Source organism: Miniopterus schreibersii (assembly GCF_964146895.1).
Source record: "Miniopterus schreibersii genome assembly, chromosome: 13".
NCBI classification, from domain to species: Eukaryota; Metazoa; Chordata; class Mammalia; order Chiroptera; family Miniopteridae; genus Miniopterus; species Miniopterus schreibersii.
The window spans coordinates 9943409-9970235 of record NC_138113.1 but is presented as its reverse complement, the minus strand read 5'-3'; the positions used below and the strand labels follow the sequence as shown (position 1 = coordinate 9970235).

Sequence of the window (26827 nt, the reverse complement as noted above, 5' to 3'; positions counted from 1 at the left end):
TATTACAGTTATTCAGTAAGTATGAAAAGGTGAGTCACCACTGCTTTAATTACACAGAAGGTTTAACTCTTTTCTTTTCTTTTTTTAATTTTATTTTTGTTTGAAATATTACAGATGTCCCTTTTGCTCCCCAATGACCCGTTCCACCCCGTCCCATTCCTCTCCCCAGTCCCTCTTCCCACCATTGTCCGCGTCCTTGGGTTGTGCATATACGCATATAAATTCTTTAGTTACTCTCTCCCCCTCCACCCCTACTTACTCTATATATCCCCTTATGACCTACTGGGCATGACTTTATCAATGTATTTACGAGAATCTTAGTGTTGTAAATATTTTTAAACACGCATAGCAATTTTAGATACTATTTAAGGTCATGTTTTCCATTTTGTTATTTTTCTTTTTAAGTGTGTTGGTTTTCTTTATATTGATGTGTTTAATTTTTTTACTCAATTTTTTTTTTAGTCTTCTTACTTTAGATTACTAGTCTATTCAGAGTTATAAACGAATCAGTTCAGTTTTTCAATTTTAATAAGTTACCCATACGTCTGTATACAGACAGGTTCAACACTAATTTTTCTAACTGCTCTTTGGTCATCCCCAAACTTATTAAATAATTCTACCACTTGACAGACTTTACGCTTGCTTATTATATATTAAATTCCTAAGCTATATTTTCTCAATTCTAAAGATAGCTATTTTTCTTAAAATAACATTTTTAGGTTTCTGAAACTAGGAGAAGTATCAAAATTAATATCCAAAAAACCACCAGAAGGCCAAGCAAAGGAGTAAGTTGAGATGCAAGTTACTGCTTGCCTATGTGTAAACCTATAGGAAATACCTTCCCATAGAAGGTATCAGTTTATCCAACTATGACCACAGCTGAGTTAAGTTCATAGGTAAATAAATATACTTGCAGTTGAATTTTAAGTGAAATCTGAAAGCCTGTTGCTTGAAAATGTTTTCAGAAAGACTGAACTATGATAAAGCATTGAAATAAAAAGGTATTGTGAGGCAAAAGCTGTCTGTTGCAAGACAAGCAAGGACAATCAAGGCAGTACAAAGCATCCAATCCTTCAAAACAGACCATAGAATTTTTAGAATTGGGAGACTTTGGTATGACCAATTACTACTTTACAAAGTGCTGGATATCAATCTGTCAAAAGTTTCCAGCTGACTTGAAAATAAAGTTACTTAATACACAGCTTAGCTATAGAGAAACTGAAAGTGAGTTTAGCCAAAAAAGAAAAGCAGGTTAAATTTCCCATATGACTCAAAACTATAACAAACAATCATGATGTGTAAAGAGACCAAAAAAAGTAAGCACAGGTGAGAAAAATCAACATGTGAAAAAGGATTGGACTCCACTGTATATTATGATTTGAAAGAAGACAGTATAGAAATTATAGCTGGCTGGGCGTGGCTCAGCGGTTGAGTGTCGACCTAGGATCCAGGCGATCGGGGTTCCATTCCCGGTCAGGGCACATGCCCCGGTTGCGGGCTTGATCCCCAGCAGGGGGAGTGCAGGAGGCAGCTGATCAATGACTCTCATCATTGGTGTTTCTATCTCTCTCTCTCCCTCTCCTTTCCTCTCTCTGAAATCAATAAAGATATATCTAAAAAAAAAAAAAAAAAAGAAATTTTATGGGTAAATACATGCTTCTTCTGTCAGTTAATTTCTAAGGAATTAAAAAATAGATGTCGTTTCTTTTTTTTGGAAAATACATTAAATCAATAGTATATGTCACAATTAATAGTCTTAGAATTGAGAAAATGCACTGCATGTATGCATGTGTGCATATATTTGTCTATCTCTACTCAATTATTTATTCACTCATTCATTTCTGAGTAGAGGAAAGCAAGAACAGAGAAGCAGGAACAAAACTGAAGGTATAATGCATAAAGATCAAACTCTTCCAAGATCCTAAAGGATACTCTGATGTAGAAAAATACATGATGAATGAAGTAAATACAACCCAGGTGAAAAATAACAACCAGTTAGATAACTAACTAGCAAATAACATAACCAAAAAAACCTGCTAAAATTAAAGGTGAGGAACAGCAAACAGAAATAGCTGAGAAAAAGTAAAGAAAAATGGATCTTAACTGAGTTAAAAGTAAGACTATTAAGAACTTATTAAAACTGTGTGGTACTTGACCAAGATTCAGACTACCACGATACTTCATCAAGCAACCTACCACTGCAGTAAGTACCAGAGAGTGGAAAGTGAGGAAGGATGCACCAGGCAAAACTGCCTGTTTATTATCATCAAGGGGTTTTGACCATCAGCAACTAGGGACGCCTCTGCCTCAGTTATAGGCAAGCCTAACATGCGAAACACGGAGAACAAGCCAACTGGTTTCTTGGCTTCTTTTACTCAGACCCACATCTTAACCCACAGAAAAGAAGGAGGGAAAGATAAGCAAGTATTTCCACAAAGAGCCATGATGGGGTAACAGGGATCCGATTAATCCTCCTGGCTTATACAGCCAGAAAACTGAATATAATAAACAATAGTTTTCAGATATTGGACAACAGTCAAAACAGGGATGAGATTCCTGAGAAAAGGGGGGAAAATTAGGTGAAGTCTACAACCACCCCTTAAAGCAGTTTCCAGTATGCAATGCAGAGAGGGGGGACTTCAACAGAGTCTGGCAGTCTTAGAAAATTGAGGAAACAGAGACTCACATTCAGGGCGGCCAAGGCAGCCAGAATTTATGGGAAAGCGAACCAGAGAGAAGGGAACTGCATACAGTGATAGGGCTCTGGAGATCTGCAGAGACATCCCCTCAAGCCACTGGCAGGTACTGACCTGTAATGTTTTGAGAGGAAAATACCTAAAGTTGGGGAAAGGACTACTGCGAAACAAATAGGCCAAAGGATTCCTGAAACTCAGACGAGGTTAGGAATAGTTTGTATTCCTATCAAGTAGAGTGAAGACCTCATAACACATGAGACATTAAATAAACTCCTCAGAAGGTTTCAACTCTAAATTAGCTCTAGGAAAAAAGGCTGCTCTGAACCCACTCTAACAAAGCTTACTCAAAACAAAGCAAGTCTAAAAAGAATCATCAAAGTGATTTTAAAAATGTTAATTGCATGCCACAACTTAGACCAATATAATTTAAAGAAATGGAACAAAATCCAGCATCCAACAACATAAAATTCACGTCTGACATCCAAGGAAAATTTACCAGGCATATACTTTTAAAAGAAAGTAGGACCTATAACCAGAATAACAGATCAATAGAAACACACAAAACTAACAGACACAGGGCCTGGCAGACAAAGATGTTAAAAGCTACTGTAAACATGGACGTGTTGAGGGAAGACATGCAAGATTTTTGTAAGGCCAAAATGGAATTTCTAGAAATGAAAAATACATTGGGTGGGACTAACAGCAGATCGAAAACATAGCAATAGAAAATATCCAAAATGAAGCAGAAAGGGGGAAAAATACAAAACAAAAATAAAAGTACAAAAAAAGAGAACAACAATAACTTGTAGTACTGTATATAACAATCTAATACACGTGCAGCTGGGGTCCAAACACTAGAAAGATAACGATAGAAAAAATATTTGTAGAAATAATGGGCAAAATTTTTCCGACCATAAACTCACAGATCCAAGGGGCTCAACAAAATCCAAGAAGGATAAGCAAAGAAAACCACACCTAGAAATATAAATATCATAATCAAACTGTTGAAAATTAGTGATTAATAAAAAATGTTAAAAGCTACCAGAGGTGAGAAAAGACCTATTATGTACAGAAAGACAAAGACATCTCATCAGGAACTATGCAAACAAAAAGTCAATGGAGTTATATTGCTAAGTACTAGAAAACAAACAAACCTGTGAACCTAAAATTCTATATCCACTTAAAATATATTTCAAAATGAACATGGAAAAGTTTTTAGACAAAGGTTGAGAAAAATCCATTACAAGACATGCACTTAAAGAAATGTTTTTTAGGCATAAGAAAAGGGGTATCAGATCAAAATTTGGATCTACACACAGGAATGAAGAGCAGCAGTAACAGTAAATGTATTAATAGATATAAAAGACATCTTTGTTTCAGTTTTAAATTTCTGGGTTGTTTTTTCCTCAACTGTCTTAATTTCAAGAAAAATCTGTTGTGCTTACAATAAAAACTAAAAAGTAACACCCCCCCCCAAAAGAATCTCACTTTTATGAAGTAACCATTGCTAAGATATTTATACTGATTTCATAACATTAAATGGGCCTATTCCATCTTTTTATAATCTCTAACAGTTTCTCACCAAGAAATTATATATTACTTGAAAGCTAGAAGAAACTCACTGGCAAAATGATCTGGCCCCAGAACCAATTTCTGGAGAAAATTCCTTGAACTTTCTTCCATAGTTTTTGATTTACTCAGATTTTCTTCTAAAAGCAAGTTGGGTGTTTCACAATTCATTTCAGAGAAATTTCCAATAAATTGGCTTAGAGTTAACAAACAGAGCTTACTCATAATTTTTTTAAAAAATCTCTTTTTATATCTCCTTTATCTTTTCTTACTTTGGTTTTCTATCTTTTCCTTGATAAGACTGGTCAGATATTTGTTTTTTAACTGTAAGAAAATAGCTCTCAGATTCTTTTCAATTTTAGTTTCTTTTTTCAATTCACTTGTTTCTGCTTTTATCTTATTTATATCCTCCCTTCCTCCTAGGCATTTATTTTGTTGGTTTTATTTGCTTGTTTATTTTACTGAATTCTGAGGTTAAGTACATTTTTCTAAATCAATTGACTTCTGAGTACAGTATCAGTGTTGGCCCGTCTCATTTCAGTTAGCAGTACAATCAGTTATTTTATATTTGATCTCCTATTTGACTCATTATTTAAGAAGGTTTCTCTGTTTGATTTTTTTCCAAGTTACTGGAGTAATGCATTTTAAACTTCTATTGCAGTGAGAGAATGGACATACACGGTTTGGGCTTTTCTGGAATTAACTGAGGTTTTTCCTTTTTGCCTTATCTAAAAAGAATTTTTTCTTGAAATACAGCATGGTCTACTAGAAAAGTATACTTAATCCCAAATTTAAGTGAAAGCTTTATAAGTGACTAACTAAACCCCACTATAAGCAGTGTGGGTCTTACACTGTAGTTCAGGCTTTAAAATTTTCTAGCATTAAATGTATCCACATGGTATTAAGAGTACGGACAGAGATTCTCATTTTTACACCTAACCTAACTGTATGTTTTACATTGCTAGACTTGTAACAGGCAAGCAGTGTTTCTTAATAATGTAAGAAATTTCTAATTTCAAGGAATCTCCAAAACTCCTTGAAAAATTTAATAGCTACTTAAATTCATTTCCATGTTAAACACTTCCATGTTCATTTTAATTGAGGAAGTTAGAGTGATAAGATACTTGAAAGTCACTCCATATCAAACACCATTTTCAAAACCAATGAGGCATCCCTCCCTCTCAAAAACAGTAAAATGTGGTTTGAAGAGACAAGATGGTGGCATAGGTAACAGCAGTACCCGCTGCCTCCCACAACCACATCAAAATTACAACTAAAATACAGAACAACCATCATTCAGAATCTCCTGAAATCTAGCTGAACAGAAAGTCCTACAACTAGGGAACTGAAAAAGCACATCCATACCAGTAGGAGGGGCGGAGACCAGGGGAGGAATCTGGGCTAAATCTGAGACGCGGCCGCGGGCCCACACCCAGGTGCAGCAGTTTAAAACAGCAGTGGAGGTTTCCCAGAGAAGCAGGGGTTCCAGCCCCACATCAGGACCCCCAGCCCAGGGTTCCAGTGCCAGGAAGAGAAGTCCCCACAACTTCAGGCTCTAAAAACCAATGGGGACTGTGGCTGAGGGATGCAGAGGCTGCAGGAGTCCCAGGCAGCTCCTCTTAGAGGGCCGGCGCACGGACTTACTCAGACACACTCCCTCTGAGCTCCAGTGCTAGGCAGCAGCTTGAAAGGAACCTGGGATATTCAGGGAGGAACTAATGTGCCTACAATCCGGGAGAGAGCTGGAGGGGCTGCTTTTTCACAGACAGAACAGCTGGCAGAGGCGACTGCTCCTTTGACGAACCTTCCTCCCACAGAACCGGCAGGCAAGCACCTTTTCTCAATCTCCATCAACCTGACTCACACCCTTTGCCCCACCCTGGTGATTCCCGTAGACCCCGCCCCTCCCTACCTGCAAGCTCATCCAAGCCATTTCCAGTGGCTTTTCTATGCAAGTGGCCTCTCTAGCCTCATGCTTAGGACTTTTCCTAAAATCTCTCAAACAAGCAGCAGCTGGCCTCAGCATGCCCCATACCTTTTGATAAGTGGCCCCAGGCCTGGCACTAGCTGCAGCCTACATTAGTTCATAGTTTGGCCTCTCCTGGACACCTTCAAGCTCAGCACAAGTAGCAGCCATCTACGGATTGCTGTGTAGCTCATCCTGGGTGAATGTGGTAGGGTTGTAATCCAGTGTGGTCGAAGCCGACCACCAGGTGCACTGTCTCTGGGGCCTCCTGGGAGGTGCAAAGTCAGCCTCTGCCTCTGCCTTGCCCAGGGCCACCTAGGATGGGCTATAAGGGGTGGACTCTGTGAACACCAAGGCTCCACTGAAGTAAATCCTGCTCCAGAGGGGTGTCTCCAGCACAGCAGCTCTTCAGCTGTAGTTGCAGCTGGTACTCACAGCCGCCGATTGGCCAGGGGGTCAGTTCCTCCCAGTGACGCCAACAGCAACCAAGGCTCAACTACAACAGGACAGTGCACACAGCCCACACAGGGGAGCATCTAGAAGGCCCAGCTCAGGTGACTGCGAAGGCTGAGCCACTGGATCCTACAGGACACCTACTACACAAAGCCACTCTACATATTCCAGGAGACACAGAAGCTCTACCTAATAGAAACAAACACCTGGAAGCAGCCAAAATGTGGAGGCAAAGAAACATGTCACAAAGGAAAGAAGAAATCTCCAGGAAAAGAACTAAGTGAAATGGAGCCAAGCAAGCTAACAGATACAGAGTTCAAAACAATGGTTAAAAGGATACTCAAGGATATTAGTAAGGCTATTAAGGAAACTAGTCAGATCATCAATGACATGATAAAGTACCAGTCAGAAATGAAGGCTACACAAACTGAAATGAAGAATAATTTACAGGGAATCAACAGTAGAATAGAGGACCCTGAGAATCAAATTAGCAATTTGGAACATGAGGAGACAAAAAACACCCAATCATAAGAACAAAAAGAAAAAAGAATCCAGAAATGTGAATATAGTGTAAGGAGACTCTGGGACAACTTCAAGGAGTCCAACATTCGTATTACTGGGATGCCAGAAAGAGAAGAAAGAGCAAGAAATTGAAAACCTATTTGAAAAAGTTATGACAGAAAACTTCCCCTACCTGGTGAAAGAAATAGATTTACAAGTCCAAGAAGCACAGAGAGTCCCAAACAAGAGGAACCCAAAGAAGCCCACACCAAGATACATCATAATTAAAATGCCAAAGGTTAAAGACAAAGAGAAAATCTTAAAAGCAGCAAGAGAAAGGGAGCACCCATACAACTGTCAACTGATTTTTCAACAGAAACTTTGCAGGTCAGAAGGGAGTGGCAAGAAATATTCAAAGTGATGAAAAGCAAGAACCTACAACCAAGATTACTCTACCCAGCAAAGCTATCATTTAGAACTGAAGGTCAGATAAAGAGCTTCACAGATAAGAAAAAGCTAAAGGAATTCATCACCACCAAACCAGTATTACATGAAACATTGAAGGGTCTTCTTTAAGAAGAAGCTAATTAACAAAAGAATCTGACAAACAAAACAGACCCAGAGACACTGAAGCAGGCAACACACAATCCTATCTCGGGAAGAGGAAAGAGGAAAGAGGAAAGAGGAAAGAGGGAAGAGGGAAGAGGGAAGAGGGAAGGGGGAAGAGAGAAGGGGGAAGGGGAATGTGGGGTGGGAAGAGATTAACCAAAGAAGTTATATGCATATATGCATAAGCCATGGACATAGACTATAATGGGGTGAAGGCCTGGGGAGGGGGTAGGAGCAAGATGGAGGGAGTCAATGAGGGGAAAAAATGGGACACCTGTAATAGTTTCAACAATAAAGATAATTTTTTTTTTAAATGTGGTTAGAACTATGGCCTTTCTTGTATGAAACACTATATTCCAACTAATAGATTTGTGATTACAATAACTTTTCAGGAGCCCTATCATATCATAAACTTATATGGAACTAGCAAAATCCTTAAATCCCTGGTTTCCCCAAATCCATGCTTTTGCAGTTTGTTTAAACTAGAAGAATAATTCACTTTATTTTTTATTCTGATTAAAAATCAGTTTCTGAACTCAAACTTCTGGTTTCACCCCAAGAGAAAGAGACAATGAATCCTGGCTCTACTGTGAGTTAACTTCAATGTAACTTCAATGAGTCTTTATTAAGACTCAGTTTCCTTATACATAACTGATATAATAATAGTTTATACCTCACAGATTTACTGGTATAGTATCTGAAAATATATATAAAGTACCTATCACAGTGTCTGACACATAGTAAACATTAAATATTAGCTATTATTATTACTATATTTTTCTTTTCCTAATATTAGCTTTCTTTTCTCTTAAATTTAGTGATCTCATACTCTGTAACTGACCACATTAGCTATGCCTCCTCATTGAAGATCATCTGCAGAACAATAAATGTCTCAATGCCTTTACTAGGTAACAGATGTTAAACTGAGCACAACTATGCTTAATCTTACATACATCTTTTAGTTTCCATAGCATCCATGTGTATCTTAGAAAGTACAGTAGTCCCCCCTTATCCATGGCTGATTATGCTCCAAGATCCCCAGGGAATATCTGAGACCGTGGATAGTACCTAACCCCATATAGGCATACCTTAGAGATAGTGCAAGTTCAGTTCCAGACTACAGCAAGGAAGTGAATGTCGCAATAAAACGAGTCCAGTGAAGTTTTTGGTTTTCCAGTACATATAAAAGCTATGTTTACACTGTACCATAGTCTATTAAGTGTGTAATAGCATTATGTCTAAAAGCAATGTCCATGCTTAATTTTTAAAAATTTATTGCTAAAACTTGATAACCATCATCTGAGCCTTTAGCGAGTTACAATCTTTTTGCTGGTGAAGGGCACTGCCTTGATGTTGATGGCTGCTGACTGATCAGAGTGGTACTTGCTGAAGGTTGGGATAGCTGTGGCAATTTCTTAAAACAACAATAAAATTTGCTGCATCAATTGACTTTTCCTTTCATGAATGATTTCTCTGTAGCACGCAATGCTGTTTGATAGCATTTTATCCACAGAACTTCTTTCAAAATTGGAGTCAATCCTCTCAAACCCAGTGCTGCTTTATCAACTCAGTTTATGTAATATTCTAAATCCTTTGTTGTCATTTCAACAATCTTCACAGCATCTTCACCAGGAGTAGATTCCATCTCAAGAAACCACTGTCTTTGCTCATCTACAAGAAGCAACTCCCTATCTGATAAAGTTTGTATCATGAGATTGCAGCAGTCCAGTCAAATCTTCAGGCTACACTTTCAGTTCTAGTACTCTTGCTATTTCCACCACATCTGCAGTTATTTCTTTTACTGAAGTACTGAATCATTCTCTAAGTCACCCATGAGGTTTGGAGTCAACTTCTTCCAAACTCTTGTCAATGTTGATATTCTGACTTCTTCCCATGGATCATGAATATTCCTGATGGCGTCTAGAATGGTGAACCTTTCCAGAAGGTTTTCAATTTACTTTTATCAGATCCATCAGAGGAATCACCCATCTACAGTAGATATAGCCTTATAAAATGTATTTCTTAAATAATAAAACTTGAAAGTAAAAATTACACCTTGATCCATGGGCTGCAGAATGCAGGTGTTAGCAAGCATGAAAACATTAATCTTGTACATCTCCATTAGGGCTCTTGGGTGACCAGGTACATTGTCAATAAGCAGTAATATTTTGAAAGAAATCTTTTTTTCTGAGCAGTAGGTCTCAACAGTGGGCTTAAAATATTGAGTGAACCAGGTTGTAAACAGATGTGATGTTATACAGGCTTTGTTGTTCCATGTACAGAGCACAGGCAGAATAGATTTAGCATTAATTCTTAATGGACCTAGGATTTTTCAAAATGGTAAATGAGCATTGGTTTCAACTTAAAGTCACCAGCTGCATTAGCCCCTAAGAAGAGAGTCAGCCTGTCCTTTGAAGCTTTGAAGCTAGGCATTGAATTCTCTCTCGCTATGCAAGTCCTAGATGGCAACTTCTTCTAATATAAAGCTGTTTCGTCTATACTAAAAAATCTGTTGTTTTGTGTAGCTAGATCTTCTGTGTAGCTTCCTACAGCTTCTACATCAGCACATGTTGCTTCACCTTGCACTTTTATGTTATGAAGACTGCTTCTTTCCTTAAGCCTCATGAACAAACCCCTGCTAGTTGCAAACTTTTCTTCTGCAGCTTCCTCAGTTTTCTCAGTCTTCACAGAATTGCTCTGTATTAGACTTTGATTTAAGGGAATATTGTGGCTGGTTTGATCTTCTATCCAGTTCACCAAAAACTTTCTCCATACCAGCAATAGGCTGTTTTGCTTTCTTATTCATGTGTTCACAGAGCACTCATTTAATTTTTTTCAATAACTTTTCCTTTGCAGTCACAACTTGGCTAACTTTTGCCCTATCTCAGCTTTTGACATGCTTTCTTCACTGAGCCTAATCATTTCTAGTTTCTGATTTAAAGTGAGAGATGTGTGAATCCCTCTTTCACTTGAACACTTAGAGGCCAGTGTAGGGTTATTAACTGGCCGAATTTCAATATTTTTCTGTCTTAGGGAATAAAGAGGCCCAAGGAGAGGAAGAGAGATGAGAGAATGACCAGTTGGTGGAGCAGTCAGAACACACACAACATTTATCCATTAAGTCTGCCATCTAATATGGGTGCAGTTCATGGTACCCCAAAACCTCTATATACTATGTATTTTCCTATATATACATCCCTATGATAAAGTTATAAATTAGGCACAGTAAGAGATTAACACCAAGAACAATTATAACAATATATGATAATAAAGGTTATATGAATGTGGTCTTTCTTTCTCTCTCAGAATACCTTATTGTACTACATTCACCCTTCTTCCTGTGATGATGTGAGACAATATAATGCCTATGTGATCAGATGAAATGAGGTGGACATGCTGGACAAAGGGATGATTCATGTCCTGGGCAGGATGAAAAAGGATGGCATGAGATTTCATTACGCTACTCAGAAAAGTGTGTAATTTAAAACTTATGAATTGTTTATGTCTGGAATTTTCCATTTAATATTTCTGGACCACATTTGACATGAGGGTAACAAACTGAAGAAAGCCAAACTGTGGATAAGAGAGGACTACTGTATTTCATCTTTCTACTCAAAGCTTTCATGATAAGATAGGAGAGTGAATTTCTGTCTCATAGATGCATTTTATTATTCAAAAATATATTTTATCTCTTACCAATAAACTATAGCCTGTAAAAGCAAACCCTTTCTTTAACACAAAAAATTGGCTATTCAATTTCAATAGCTATGCCACTCAATAATTATAACTGTCATTTGGAAAATGAAAAACCTCTTGGGCTTCTACAATTTTTAGATTCCAACTAGTTTAACAACATTTTCAAAAATACCATTAAAAATGTGCTAAAAAAAAAAAGGTTGCTTCAGTTTATTGCTATACAAAATAACAGGTGAACCTGGGTTGGAGGGAGGAAGGTGGTAAAGTACAGAAAACTAGCACAACTTTTAACTAGCTGTACCAGATCTTCAGATGGCCACCTTCCATAACCTTCAGGAAAAGGAATTGTAACTGTAACCTAGCTCTTTCTCTTGAGGGTGAAACCCAAAATTTTCCTTCTTATTAGAGCCTATATACCTCCTTTCATGAAGCTTAGCTATCTCACTATGTCACAATGTACTTTGTAGCTGGCCAAAGAGAACTTTTAAAAAACACACATACATAGTTGGGACAAGTCACATTTTCCCAAAATTGTTTCCACCCTACCTCTTAATAGGCAAGTGTGTGTTTTTTTTAACCTTCGTGGAGGATATTTTTTCCAGTGCTTTTCAGAGAGAGTGGAAGGGGGGCAAAGAGAGAGAAATATCAATGTGAGAAAGACACATCGATTAGTTGCCTCTCACACTCGCCCCGGCAAGGGCTAGGGACTGAGCCTGCAAATGAGGTACATGTTCTTGACTGGAATCGAACCCAAGACCCTTCAGTCTGTGGACTGACGCTCTAACCACTAAGCCAAACCGGCTAGGGCTAGGCAAGTATTCTTCTGGCAACCAACTCTCTCAGTAATCTTTCTCAAACTCAGAGACCATTATAAAAATAATTCCTTACAGAGAACACAGAGATTATTCATTAAACCACCATAAGACATTATCAATAGATTTTCCCACCTGTCCCAGGCTTAGGACTTTTTGAAGTAACTAAGCAATATTTGTCCCTCCTCATTTTAAAAATTATTTTTAAAAAAAAATTTAAAACAAAATTATGAAGTAGCTGTCTCTTAAACCAAGAGACATACTTACTAGATACATCTTAGGTGCTAAACAGTGTACTAAATGCCTTGCCTAATTTTATCTCATGTAACCTATGTAAAGTCAGGTGGGAAGTAATTATATAACAGGTGTGGGGGTTGGGGAAAGGAAGGAGTAATTTTATCTAAGAGTCACAAATTCAGCAAACAGAGCCAATAAAATAAATAGTAATTGAAAGTAAAATGAGCCATGAATAGGCTGCGTGCACATCAGGAGGTATATATAATTTTTTAAAAAATACTAGAAGCTGTTACAATATACTTAATTCTTTGGTTTCTGGCTACACACTAAGTTAATTCTTAGTCTCTTAGTGATTACATTGTATTTGTAAAGAATAAACTCAAATGGACTCTGAGTATTAAGACAACTTCCAAAATCAAAATTACAAATGAAAACTGGGATTTAAAAGTTTAAGTTCCAGCCAGTACATTAAGACAAATAAAAGAAATAAAAGGTGTAAGGATGAAAGTGGAGGAATTAAAAATAAAATGTTTTAAGGAGAGATACAAAACTTAGAGAAGACAGGCTCTAGGGCTAGAATGCCTGAATTCAAATCCCAGCTCTGCCACATACCAGCTATGTAACCTTGGGCAAAAGTTAATGTCTTCTTTGGAGCTCTTGAGAGGATCTGATGGGTTAACATGTGTACATGCTTTGAAAAGAGCCTGGTAAATAGTAAGCACTAGAGTAAGTCTGTCCTTTGTAGGCAATATGATTATATAGAAAACCTATTTTCCATGAAGATTAAAGAAATTATTAGAAATAATAATTCAGCAGATTGTTAAATAAATATAATTCAATTCTTATAAGCCAACAAAGAGAAAACATAAATTTCTGGACCTCTTTCTTACAGAAACTTTCAAAACAGCTTAGAGAATGAAAACAAGAATTATAGCTCCCCCCCCCCAACACCACAAGTGCCTTGCTTAAACAATGATCAATTCATGGTCAATCTTGTTTCATTCCCACCCACCGCCTTCCCTCTATTCTATAAAATAATGAAGTAGATCCCAGGCATATGCTTGCATTCACCAACATTTCAATATGCATTTATAAAAGATGGCTTTTTTTTAATGTACTGCTGCCACACCTAAAAATTAACAATAATTTCTTAATATCAAACATCCAGTCAGTGTTCAAATTTCCCTAATTATTTCATAAATATTTATATATTAAACTCTGGACCCAAATAAAGTCCAAACATTACTATTAATCTCAAATTTCCTCCATTTCTCTTTTTCCTTCCCTTCAATTTATCTGTTGAAAAAAACAAGTTGTATGTCCCAAGGACTTTCCAAAAGCCTAGATTTTGCTAACTGCATCCCCCATGGTATCATTTCATTTGTTTCCCTGTCTTCTATCTTTCCTGTAAAAGGGTAGAGCTAGAGACTTGATCTGATTCAGGTTCAAGTTCAATTTTTTTTGCAAAAATACCTCGTAGGTAGTGTTGTGTATTTTCACTAAGAGAAACCTAATGTCTGGTTGTCTTTCTGTCATGTTAGCAACCACTGATGATCTTTGCTTTGGTCCAGGAATTCATTACAAAACAGCGACGTTCTGTTTATCACTCCTTCTTCATTTGTTAACTAGAATACTCCTGAAAAAAAGAAACTTCCTTCCCTCAACTATTTGGTTACCTTCAGGTATAGTTAGTTCCTTAGCATACTCCAAAGAAAACTAATGAGTTTTTTTAAAGTATCATTATTAATTTACAGAGTTAAATGTATGTGATGTGATTGATTATATTGTAGTTATACTTGCTGATGCTCACCTCTGGCCAGCCACAGTCCATTCAACCAAACACCTTAGTTGTTTTGCCACGCCCTATTAGAGTTTGATAACTTTCCTGCAAGATGTTCAAGGCCCCAGAAACAGAATAAGCTTTAGCCATAAGCCACTTTCCTATATAACTGGTTTCTTTCTCTTTATATTTTCTAAATTAAAAATTCTTAATTCTTAATTATGAATCGGCTGTGTTATACATTCTGGATTTTATAACTAAACATGGACCCAGAACTGTACCAATATTTCTCACAGAGGTCTACTTTCAGCATTTCATTGCCCCTCAAAAAGCGTATCCCACTCAAAACTCAATGTTAAATGCTTCAATTTGAGAGACTGGATTCCTAATCTATTCCCTGCTGGCATTTTGGCTCTGGAACATATTTCTTTGTGTTCTAGTTCAAAATTTGGATATGGTTTTTAAATATGCATAATAAAAAGTCACTGTTTTTTCTTTGATAAATTAATAAACTCATCAAGTATGGGGAAATGATCAAACTCTTAGAGATTGAATTATTTGTAACCATAATTCAGACTTTTTATAAAAATCCTCATACCTCATCCCTACCATTAAAACTCATGATACTGTGAATATGAATTTATAAGTTCTCACTATTTGAAATACTAAATTAATTTGCTAAGTTATACCCCCCTTGAAATCAGAAAAATGGCATTATCAATAATAAATACTTTTTTACTAAAAAACTAATTAACAAACATGTAAAGCCCTGTCACACTACACAGCTGGCAAACATCACTGTGGAGAAGCAGGATCCTATACGTACTTGCTGACCATTCCTTCGCAGTATTCTGAAAAACCATGGCTTTAGTGGCCCCAAATTGCTTACTTCCACAATTTTTACTCTTTTCTTCAACATTAAATCACAATTAGAAATCACATCACATTAGAAATGCCAGTTCTTCTCTCTGACAAAAGGGGGATATGAATTGATATCCTGGTGCAATTTCTTTTATTCATAGACCAAGTGCAATGGTCCCTGCAGCTAAAGGAGCTGGGTTTGGATCAGAGGAAATAATGCAACTTTTCAGGCAACAATGGCTTAAAAAACAACCAACCACTACCAACAACAAAACAAAGCAATGACAAAATATTCTTCTATGGTAGTGTGTATTTTTCAGTGGTAACAGTAACACATCTATATGAAGTGCTGGTATGTCCTCTGCACATCAGTGCTTTCATCCAACTGAAAAACAAAAGTTCTGCTAGCATGCGCACATGACAGTAATTGCTTTCCCAGATGGTATGCCTTTGATAAGGGATTTTTGCCAAAAGCTCATTTTACTTTCTCTCCAAGCATAATATTTGTCATTAACTTTGAAACTGGTTTTACAAGCTCCTGAGTATTAGTGTGAGTTGACCTGTTTTTGCTATGAGAATAACTGTGACTGATATACTTCAGTAGTGTGGTCTTCTGTCTTTAGCAACATTCTTTAATTTCACACTGAAAAGCATTATTTTATATAATTATATATTTTTATTTCATTTTCATCAGAAGTCTAAAAAGTAATTATTATAGAAAAAGGAACTAAGACAGAAACAGTAATTCAATTCCTCAGGGTAGCATGAAAATAGAAGAATCAAAGCTTGTGCTCTTTCCATTATACCACAGAGAAAACTATAGCAAGGGAATACGATTTCCTTATTACACCTTGTTGAAATTTGTTTTCAAAGGTTTTCCTGAATGCAAGTAAAGTATTTCTAAAAGGTACCACTTTAACTTAATGTATACTGTATTCCAAGACATAATCTTACAAATGTTCTTGGGCCTTAACTTATGTACTGATTCTGTTTTGTGTTAATACCCGCCCCCCCCCCCCACACACAAACAAAATCCCACACTCTCAAAATCTAAAGACCTCTCAAAAAAATTTCAAGAAAATATTGTCAAAATGTATTATATAAAATTTTTGAGCACAAGTTTGTAAAATTTTCACTTTTCTTCATTTTCAAAAGGAAAAATGACAAATATTAATAGGGATATCACTCTGTGAAAGCTTGCAAATGAGTGGGGAGATAGAAGAAACTGATGAATTAGAAATCCCTAATTAAAGATTTAAGCAACCTAATAGGCTATGTGGCAGTTTTACAAATAGAATCATAAGCAGACCAATTAGTCAGCAAATTCAACTGACCAGAACTTCCTACTCCCTAATCTTAACTTTTGTTGAGATCTGAATACAGAACTTAACTATATTACTTAGAGAGGGATTCTAAATTATGATTTTATGTGCTCATTTTATGATGGCTTTTGAATGGTTTTCAGATGAGTGCATTTAGCGTCCCTAGCCCCAGAGTAAACATTCTGAATGAAAGATGTCTTCAACTTCATTCATAATGAAGTTAAAGAATAATTTATATCCTTCCACATATCTAAAATCATTCTTTGCAAAGCTTAGACATTCAACTAATGTTGTTAAATGAAAGTAAGAAGGAAAGATATTTTAAAAATTAAGGGAAATGGTTCTGATAGTAAGACAAATTATGAAAGTAATAAGGAAAGATATCAAAAAATAAGGGAAATGGTTCTGATAATAAGACAAATTATATATTTAATCATCATTACCATTTGATTCGAAATGACACCAAGAAATTTTAGAAGAGTACAGATATATCTACTAGCTGCCAGAGAAGTTCTAAAACTTCTCACCAACTTTTTCATCTGCTATTTGAATCAAGGTAACCTTTCTTTGGCAAAAATTACTCAATTACACTACTCCTTTATAGAAGGTAATCCATTTTCTTTTAACTGGAGCAGTCTAAGAATTTTTCAGTATCATGGATTTTTATTAATTTAGCATTTACTACTTTATATAGTCTTCCAAAACAGAACAAAATGAAATAATCCCAGTAATGAGTGGTACATTTTTCTCAGATTTTCATCTTCTCTATATTTGAGCAAGATTAATTTATAAACCTCTATAATGTATACAGAGTACCAACCAACTTGAACCTATCCCCTAAAATAATTCTTTCCATGTCTTCTGCATATTTAGAAAAATATAATTTTAAAAAATATTTGTTTTTTACATGAACATGTAACTGTACCCTGTTTGAAATTTATATGTATTTTAGGAAAATAGGAAGCACTGTGTTTGTCTTCTATTAATACAATGTTTCCTTTTATTGTTTTCAATTATCTTATGTAGTCTTTAGAGTGGGGATCCACCCCATAATTTGGAAGTATCACTTGATTCTTTACATTTCTTGCTTTTCTGGTACAAATGAAACTAACCCATCAAATCCCAAAGGTCCTACAGGCACAGTCTATGGGGATTAAAAGTGACACTTCTTGGTGAACAGAAAACCCTTAACAAATTTAGAAGAATAGGAGAGAAAGGTTTCCAAATCAAACTAAGGGACAATCACTAAGATCTCTTGTATCATGTGAGCAGATTCTGTTAGAGTGCTGAATTCAGCTGCTCATCTCAGAAGGTCATGACATAAATAAAATAATTATTAAATTGGCATTTATTTATTTCAGTTCTTCTAACAGTTTACTGAGTCTTAATCTGTACTCAGTAAACACCTCAATTTCTTATAATGGACACACTTTCCTAATTATAAAGATTACCTCCTTTTTAAATCTAGATCTTTTCTCAGTTTTTGAGAGAAGTGAGCCAGGGGAGACGGGGTGAACTCTCCAAAAGCTAATCATTCTAACATAAAAATTTAAACTCATGAAATCTATATATAGAAATCAACATTATAAAATGACTGCCAAGGAGTCAAATGAAAATAAAATTGTGCCTCAAATACCTTAGAAAGTAGAAATTCTAAATGTCGGTGTCTTCATTTGGAAGCAAAAATTTCTACTGCATGATCTTGCCTGCTGGTCCTTGATTTTATCATCAGAGTCGGTTCCGGTTACATTTCCATTAGTACGGACAGATCTAAAGTAGGAGAGAGAGGACACGTTTAGTCTACTGAAAACATTACAGGTTTTAAATATTGTGACACATCATTGTTTCCCTACAAGCAAGCAAAGATTCTTACACAGATGCTTTAGTTGTTAAAGAAATGCCAAATCCCATTCTTGTCCCTCTAAAGATTTTAAAAATGGAAATTAAAGATTAAAGCTGAAAAAAAGAAAGAGGAAGAAAAAAGTTGATAAGAGGTAATTAGTTACTAGCTTTAAAACGGTCAGACCCCCAAAGGAGGCATTCAGCAAATGTATTTGCATTGCACTGGCATTCCAAGGGGACACAGGGCTAGCAACTACTAGCTCACTTAGCAGAGTTTCTGACATCACCCCAGCAGCAGTAGCCTCAGTACCCAGTTTCAGGTAAAACAGAACAGTAGGACGAAACAGGGTTTCCAGCAGAAGACAGTCTCTATGGTAAAGAAGTACCCATTGTGATGGCTACTATTCATTTCTGGGTCACTGGCAGTGGGATAAGACAAACTGGATTTTACCACGCTAATGGTAGTGCTGTATCTTCCCACTCTACCTCAAAGCTAAAGCCAAACAGTGGGGGCTTTGCAGACATAAGAGGATTCTTTTTAATATATATCTTTATTGATTTCAGAGAGAGGAAGGGAGAGGGGGAGAGAGAGACAGAAACATCAATAATGAGAGAGTCACTGATTGGCTGCCTCCTGCACGCCCCCGACTGGGGATCGAGCCCGCAACCCAGGCATGTGCCCTGACCGGGAATCGAACCACAATCTCCTGGATCCTAGGTAGATGCTCAACCGCTGAGCCACAACCGGCTGGGCTGTAAGAGAATTCTTAAGAAATGTGAGCCTTACCGGTTTTCATTATTTAGAGTTTTACTGCTTTAGGCTTTACCACCCAGGGTTACTATATTCCCTTTGGATCACAAAGGCACAGTGGATCAAACTCCAGAAACAATCATCATACCACAGGTCAATGCAGGAATCTTGCTAGTTAATTCTACCCATTGCTCTCACCCTTCTCACCCTTGGGCTTTATTCAAAACATGAACCGTTACGGCCAACTACTCTTTCTCCTATTTTCATGCCCACAATGATCTCTATGCTTTCTCGGCCACTCATGTATTCCCCCACTACTGCCCTTCCTTCCAACCCTTTCTCCAGAGACCTCTGGAAACCCCTTTGACATAGCAGATCACCTCTAAATCCTCAGCCTTATCACTGAACACTCCTTTCAGCCACTGAGCTATGGCTCTTGAAAAGAACTTTCTAGAGTGAAGGCTAAGGCAGTAGATTGACCCTCCCCACAAGGTCATTTCTAGACCCTATCTCATAAGCAACCCCATTCCTTCCCTCAGGCTCATGCCACCTGGCTGCCTTCCCCTCTCTGTCATTCAGTATTCTACTCTATTTTTTCTAACCTGGGTCCACACTCAATCCCTTCCATGCACTTTACCTACTCTCATCTCTCCAGCTGCTGTGTTATCACCAGTCTCAAAATTTTGGATATCACCCAAGCTATCAACCCACCTAGTCTGCTACCTTTCTTCCACTTCACCACCCTCAAATTCCTAATCCTGGGACAATTCAATCACCTGCTAGAAACACACACACACACACACACACACAGACTGATCCTGCTATAATATTATGGTCTTCAAATCCACTTAGACGCTGAATGCTCTCCAGTAGCTCTTTACATGTCGTTATCAGCCTTTCTCCCACAGCTCACACTGCCTCTCTTTCCAGATTTGCCCTTTTTCCTCTTCTGGACCCATGTGGGGGGAGGGGTCTTGTTTTCCTTAACCATTTATGTAGGTTGTTTATAATGTGAAGATACTATTTCTTTCACTTACTTTTAACATTTTCTCAGTCTATCACTGGCTTTTAATACAGAAGTTATTTTTAGGTGGCCAGATTTGTCCATTATTGTCTTTCTTTCTTTTATTATTTCTCTGTTTAGAAATTTCTCCCCCTCCATGACAGCAGATAAATAGTCTGACTTTCACTTTTCTTTGGGCTAATTGTGTGACTCCTTCATTCCAAACGACGTATGGAATGAGACCTGACTCTCACCTAAACTGTATTCCAAACTGTCCACCAGTTTTTGTAACATTAAGTAATTCTCACAATATCTTAACCAAATATTAGAAAAATGAATCCAGTAATACTAAAAAAAGGAATATATATTATGATCAAATAACATTTATCCCAGGAATGCAGCATTAGTTCTAAAGGAAAAAAAATTCATCAATATAATTCACCATATCAACAGACTAAAACATAAGTGATCACCTTAATTGATGCAAAAAAGAAAAACCCACAGTCATTCATGATTCAAAACTCTCAGAAAACTAGAAACAGAAGGGAACGCCCTCAGCATAACACATGAATCTATAACAAGTCTATAGCTAATATCATACATAATCATGAAAGACGAAATGCTTTCCCTCTATGACTGGGAACAAGGCAAGAACATCTACTCTCACAACTCCTATTCAACACTGTACTGGACTGCAAGTACAATAATGTAAGAGAAAGAAATAAAAGCCTACAAATGAAAAAAGGAAGGAAGGGAGGGAAGGAGGAAGGGAGGGAAGGAAGCTCAATCCACATGTCCTATCTTATATAAAAATTAAAACACCTAAATATTTTAAAATGCAAATTTTATGAAGGAAAACAAAAGAGAAAATTGGGGGGACGCAAGGGTTGGCAAACTTTTTCTGCAAAGAGCAAGACAATAAATATTTCAGGCTTTGTGGCCTATACAGTCTTGTTGCAAATGCACAGCTGTCATTACAGCAGGAAGTGGCCCTGGAGAACCTGTAAACATTAGGGCATGACCATACTCCAACAAAACCTCCCTTACTAAAACAAGAAGTGGGCTGAATGGGTGTAGTTTGCCAACCTGAGTTAGGCAACGAGTTTTAGAGATGACACCAAAAGCACAAACCAGTAAGAAAAAAATTGGTATTTTTGCACTTAAAATTTTAAATTTCTGCTCTTGAAATGGCAGTGTTATGAAATTGTAAAGACAAGCCACAGCCTTGGAGAAAATAACTGCAAAAAAAAAATCTAATGAACTTGTTGCTGGAATATAAAGAACTTTTTAATACAGTTATAAGAAAATAAGCAATCCAATAAAAATAATGGGCAAAGTATCTGGACAATGCAAAAATAAAAACTCACATCAAAGAGCCTAGTTACTTGCTACACGTGTTTAAACTTTCCTTTAGGCTCCCTAAAGCCAGACTACTCCTCTATGAATAGAGCTTCCAACATTCTGCCTTACACAAGAAGATAACCAACAAATGAAATAAAACTATCAGAGCATTTTTTAAATTTTTTTAAATTTTTTTCTTTATTGTTGAAAATATTATAGATGCCCCCTTTTTACCCCCATTGATCCCCTCCACCCTGCATCCACCCCACCCCCAGGCCTTCCCCAGACCAGTGTCTGTGTCCATGTGTTATGCTTATAAACATATAAGCTCTTTGATTAATCTCTCCCCGCCCAATCCCCCAACCCCACCTTCCCTCTGAGATCTCTCAGTCTGTTCTATGCTTCTACGTCTCTGGATCCATTTTGTTCATCAGTTTATTTTGTTTATTAGATTCCACATATAAGTGAGATCATAAGATACTTGTCTTTCTCTCACTGACTTATTTCACTTAGCATAATACTCTCCAGTTCCCTCCATGCTGTCCCAAAGAATAAAAGGGCCTTCTTTTTTACAGCTGTGTAGTATTCCATGGTGTAAATGTCCGACAGCTTTTTGATCCACTCATCTACTGATGGGCACTTGGGCTGTTTCCAGATCTTAGCTATTGTAAATTGCGCTTCTATGAACATAGGGGTGCATAAGTTCTTTGTGATTGGTGTTTTGGGTTTCTTAGAATATATTCCTAGAAGTGGGATCACTGGGTCAAATGGCAGGTCAATTTTTAATTTTCTGAGGAAACTCCATACTGCCTTCCATAGTGGCTGCACCAGTCTGCATTCCCACCAGCAGTGTACTAGGGTTCCTTTTTCTCCACACCCTCATCAGAGCATATTTTAAAGTTAATTTTTATTTTATTTTATTTCCTATTTATTGATTTGTGTATGTGCGAAAGAGAGAGAGATCGATTTGTTGTTCCACTGATTTATGCATCCACTGGTTGCTTCTTTTATGTGCCCTGACCAGGGATCAAACCCACAACCTTGGCTTACTGGGATGACACTCTAACCAACTGAGCTACCTGGCCATGGCTAAATGTTCATTTTTACAGCAGTTAATATATGTACCCAGTACAAAAGGGTTATAGTGAATAGAAGTTTCCCCCAATCACCCAGCTCCCTTCCCTCATTTACTGTGCGTTAATAGTTATTGTACATATATAAAAGCATTTACATATATATTTTTTAAAAAGTGGTGGCATACTAAGACAATGTATCTTAAAGTTTATTTCATATCATTCTTTATAAAAATCCCTCACACTTCCTTTTAACAATTTCATAATTTTATATTTATACATTTACATATTTAATCAGTCTCTCATTAATGAACTCCTATGTTGTTTCCAATATTTTGCCACTACTGACAATGCTGTAAAGCATACCTGAGTCAGAGTATGTACATTTTAAATTATGATAGCCTTTGCTAGATTGTGCTCCACAAAGTTTATTGGGGGGGAGGGGGAATACGGACATGAATCAGTAACCTTCCAAATCAGGGAAGCTAAACTAAAGAAAAAAATTCTCATAAGACAGCCCCAATAACTAAGCAAAATGTTTTAGAAGATTTTCAACTCTAAATAATCCAAGATGCTTCTTAATCCAAGATAAATTTATAGTGAGCGACAAGAAGACTGGTAGTTAGCTTGGCCCCCAATATTCCAATTCTTTTCTCATTAAATTAAGGTAACTTTTATGTAGTATTTATAACCTGCATTTCTAAAAGGACTTGAATTGGTTACAAATTAAAATACAAGATAAAGAAGATTCATCACAATAAAACTATGTATATAAAATTTAAAAATAGATACTGTGGTAGTTGGTATGGCCACATACTATTCTTCAAAGATGGCTACCATCAATTCCTCCCTTCTGCATGTGCGCATCATTCCACCCATCAAGAGATGTGGCTTATTTCCCAGTTCCTTGGATCTTTGCTGGCCTTGTGACTTGCCTTGACCAACAGGATATGGTAAAAGTGATGTTCTGGAAACTCCAGAGAACAAGAGGATTGGCAGCTTCCCCTTTGTCCCTCTTGGAAGCTAGAGACCATATAATAAACCGACTGCCCTGTAACCACCATGCTGTGGAGAGGCATATGGAGGCATGCCAGAGTGCCAGACATGTGAGTGAAGCCTTCTTAGATTGTCCTGTCCAGCCCGGCTACCAGCAGGGTGAGTGATCCCAGCTGGTGCCACAAAGAACAGAAGAATCCCCTAGCCAACCCTGCCCAAATTCCTGACTGATAGAACTGCATGAAAATAATAAAGCAATGTGGTTTTTGAAAAATATTTGATTGATTTGAGAGAGACAGAGAGGGGGAGAGAGAGAAACACGGACTTGTTGTTCCACCCATTTATGTGTTCACTGGTTGCTTCTTGTATGTGCTCTGATGGGGGATCAAATCTGCAACCTTCTCTGTTCTCAGAATCTGAAATCTCACTGAGTCTAAGAATTTGAATTTTTTACATCTGATGCAGTGTCATAACTATTTGGCAGAGAGCTATCTGCTATGAATATTCAAATTATTCCTTCTTCTGAACTGCTGAATCTTATCACCTATGATTTTTCTATTTGCTCATACCTACAAGAGATATGGCCATGTTCTTCCAAAATCAAAGAAAGTTTCTCACAGAATTTATTTAGATTAGTGTTAAAATATTTTTCAGAAAAATCTCCCCTTTGTGTCAACCTTGGAAACTCCAAATTGGGTCACAACCTCTTTTCTGCCTGCTAAGCGGACTGGCCCTGTGTCAGTTAATAGGTTCAGTTGCGCATGAACAACTTGTGGCTTTTAGAAAAGAGAGGTTTATTTTTCCCTCACTTAAAAGATCTGGAGGTAGGTATGTCTGGACAGATTGGAAGCTCTATAGTCACCAAGGATCCCAAATTGTTCTACCTTTTCACTCTGTCAGCCTTACTCCATGGCATTTATGCTCAGTCATCCCTCATGGTCAAAAGATCGTCGCTGAAACTCCAGAAGTCACATTCATGTCCTAGGCAGAAGAGAGGAGGAAGGGACAAGAGTTCTTTCTGAGGCTTCTCAGATGAGTATATCTCCTTTAAAGAGTTTTCCTAGAAGCCCCACCCAAAGACTTCTGTTTACAGCTGCTGAGAAATGTTGTTTTGGGGGCTTAAAGAAGTGTCAACATTATAAGAGTTGTGTTACTAAGAAAGAAAGAACAGATACTTGTTGGCGACCAGCACTCAACCCCATCATTTTCTCCCTCTCCTGAACAAGTTTCTAGTTTGCCAATGTCCCTCTTAATTATGATATTTTGGGTTAAAATAGAACGACAAATGATATATATTTTCACTGGGGTAGAATAATTAATTCTTCCTGTAATCTGAACATAGTACTTCACAATTAATGCATTTCAAGGTTGCCCAAATTTGCCCAGAAGTCATATCAAACTTCTAATTATCTAAAATGCACTTTTTTTTTTTTGCTAGAAATATTCCAAAACAGGATTTCCCCATTCTGTATTTATACAATTTATTTTCAAGGACTCTTAATCCAGCATCTGCAGTGTGACACTGTGGTCAAGTTAAAGACACAAAAAGACCCTGAAAGACTTGCAGTATCAAGTAGCTAAGGAGAACATATGAATTGATGAACAAGAATGTAAGCTATCATATGAATCTTTTCAAAGACAAAAGAAAACACCTGCTATAAAAATGTAGCGTTGGGAGAAAAGTTTAAAAATTAAATGGGAGGAGGTGAAAGGTTAGAAGAGAATGAAAGAAAACACATGACAATGTTTATAAAAAATGGGTAAGAAACTAGTAGAGAGGAGAGGCTAGAGAAGAAAAGAGGTCTAATAAACAACGTCCTCTCCTTCAGCCCTGCATCCCACCCCCATGTCCCAGCTCTCACAGCTCTCACTCCTCTACGAACCTATGTCTGCAGAATCTATGTTCTGCCACCTTACCTTCCATTTATTCCTCCACCCACTGTGATCTGGTCTTAGCCCCACCATTCCACAGAAGCTGCTCCTGTTACGGTTATCTCGTAACTGCCAAATCATTGCTTAGCCCTTATTCGCCCTTTGATAACCTGGAATCATTGATCACTCCCTACTTCCCTGGTTTCTGGGACACTACTCTTGGTGCCCCATACTCCCCAGCCATTCTTGCCTCCCCCTCCCCTGTGCCGGCTTGTCTTCTTCCACATACCTCTCAAATGGTAGTGATCATTTTGTCTCTTCCTGAGCAACCTCATGCATGAGCATTCGATCCACTACAATTATCACCTACATACGACTTCCAAATCTTGCTCAAGGTGAAATATTTGAGTTCCAAATCCATATATCCACTAGTCTAACAGACATTTCTCCACTTGGTTGTCTTACAGGTACCTCAATCTCAACATGTCCAATTGAGAGAATAGTATCCTCTATCCCCAATCCCCAAAACACTTTTACTCTTGAATTACTACCTGGGTTTCTAGCAATATTACCTCTCCACTCAACCAATCAAGAAACTAGGACTATTCTAGATCGCTCCCTCTCTCTCATTGCCAAACCCAATTGGTCTTATTCTTTATTTTTAATATCTCATATTTGTTTCCTCAGTTCTATCCCTACTGCTACTATCGTAGTTCAGGATCTCATAATATCATTGAACCACCAGAAAGAGCCTGTTCTCTCTGCTACCAATCATGCACCATTCTAATCCATCCCCCACAGACACCAAAATGATTGTTCCATTTCAACTACGGTATTTTTCATTCCCCAGATCTCTAATTGACTCTTTTTAATAAATGCCTTGTTTTATAATCACTTGCTTTTGTTAAGAACATAGTAAATTCCCTCTCTCTAAAATGATTGGCTACTCTGTTCTAGTAACTTCTGACCCTAAGCTCTTCTGTTTGTTGATTCTCTGTCATGGTGTTGGCTTTCCTGAAACATTTGAAGATTCTTATCTTTGTATCTGGGATTCTGTTACATTCTGCTGTCTTCTATTGGTACAGTTCATTCAGGGAATAATACTCATTTCATACTGCTTTCAGTAGGAGTGGAGAACACAACACAGGACCATTTGCCTCAGTGCCTGGTCTTCTAAGTGTGAGGTACAGCCAGTTTCCCAGGGTGTTCCCCGGTCTTATGGACCCAAGCTCCTATATGCAGTTCCTACATGGAAACAGAACTTTTGCTTGGCCCAAATTGGTGTTAGAATGTATAGAGACTGGGGCTGCTCGGCTGCTCATGTTGCAGTATTGCTAATGAATCACCCTGTTGATTACTCTGGGACCCTTCCTGCCTCTGGATATGAGCATTACCCACAGGACCTATTTTCAGAAATTCTTCACTGTTTCTGACTTAGAGAGAATTC

At 37.4% G+C, this 26827-nt stretch overlaps 1 protein-coding gene across 7 annotated transcripts in view; it reads right to left on the bottom strand.

Annotated features, from left to right (window-relative positions):
• The window catches only part of NCOA1 (nuclear receptor coactivator 1), a 144379-nt gene that overhangs the window by 96095 nt on the left and 21457 nt on the right, over nt 1–26827 (bottom strand). For all 7 annotated transcript variants that reach the window (XM_081157033.1, XM_081157035.1, XM_081157030.1 and 4 more), the window contains exon 2: nt 18139–18272. The gene's annotated coding sequence lies outside the window, so the exon portion shown is untranslated. The remainder of the gene's footprint in view (nt 1–18138; nt 18273–26827) is intronic.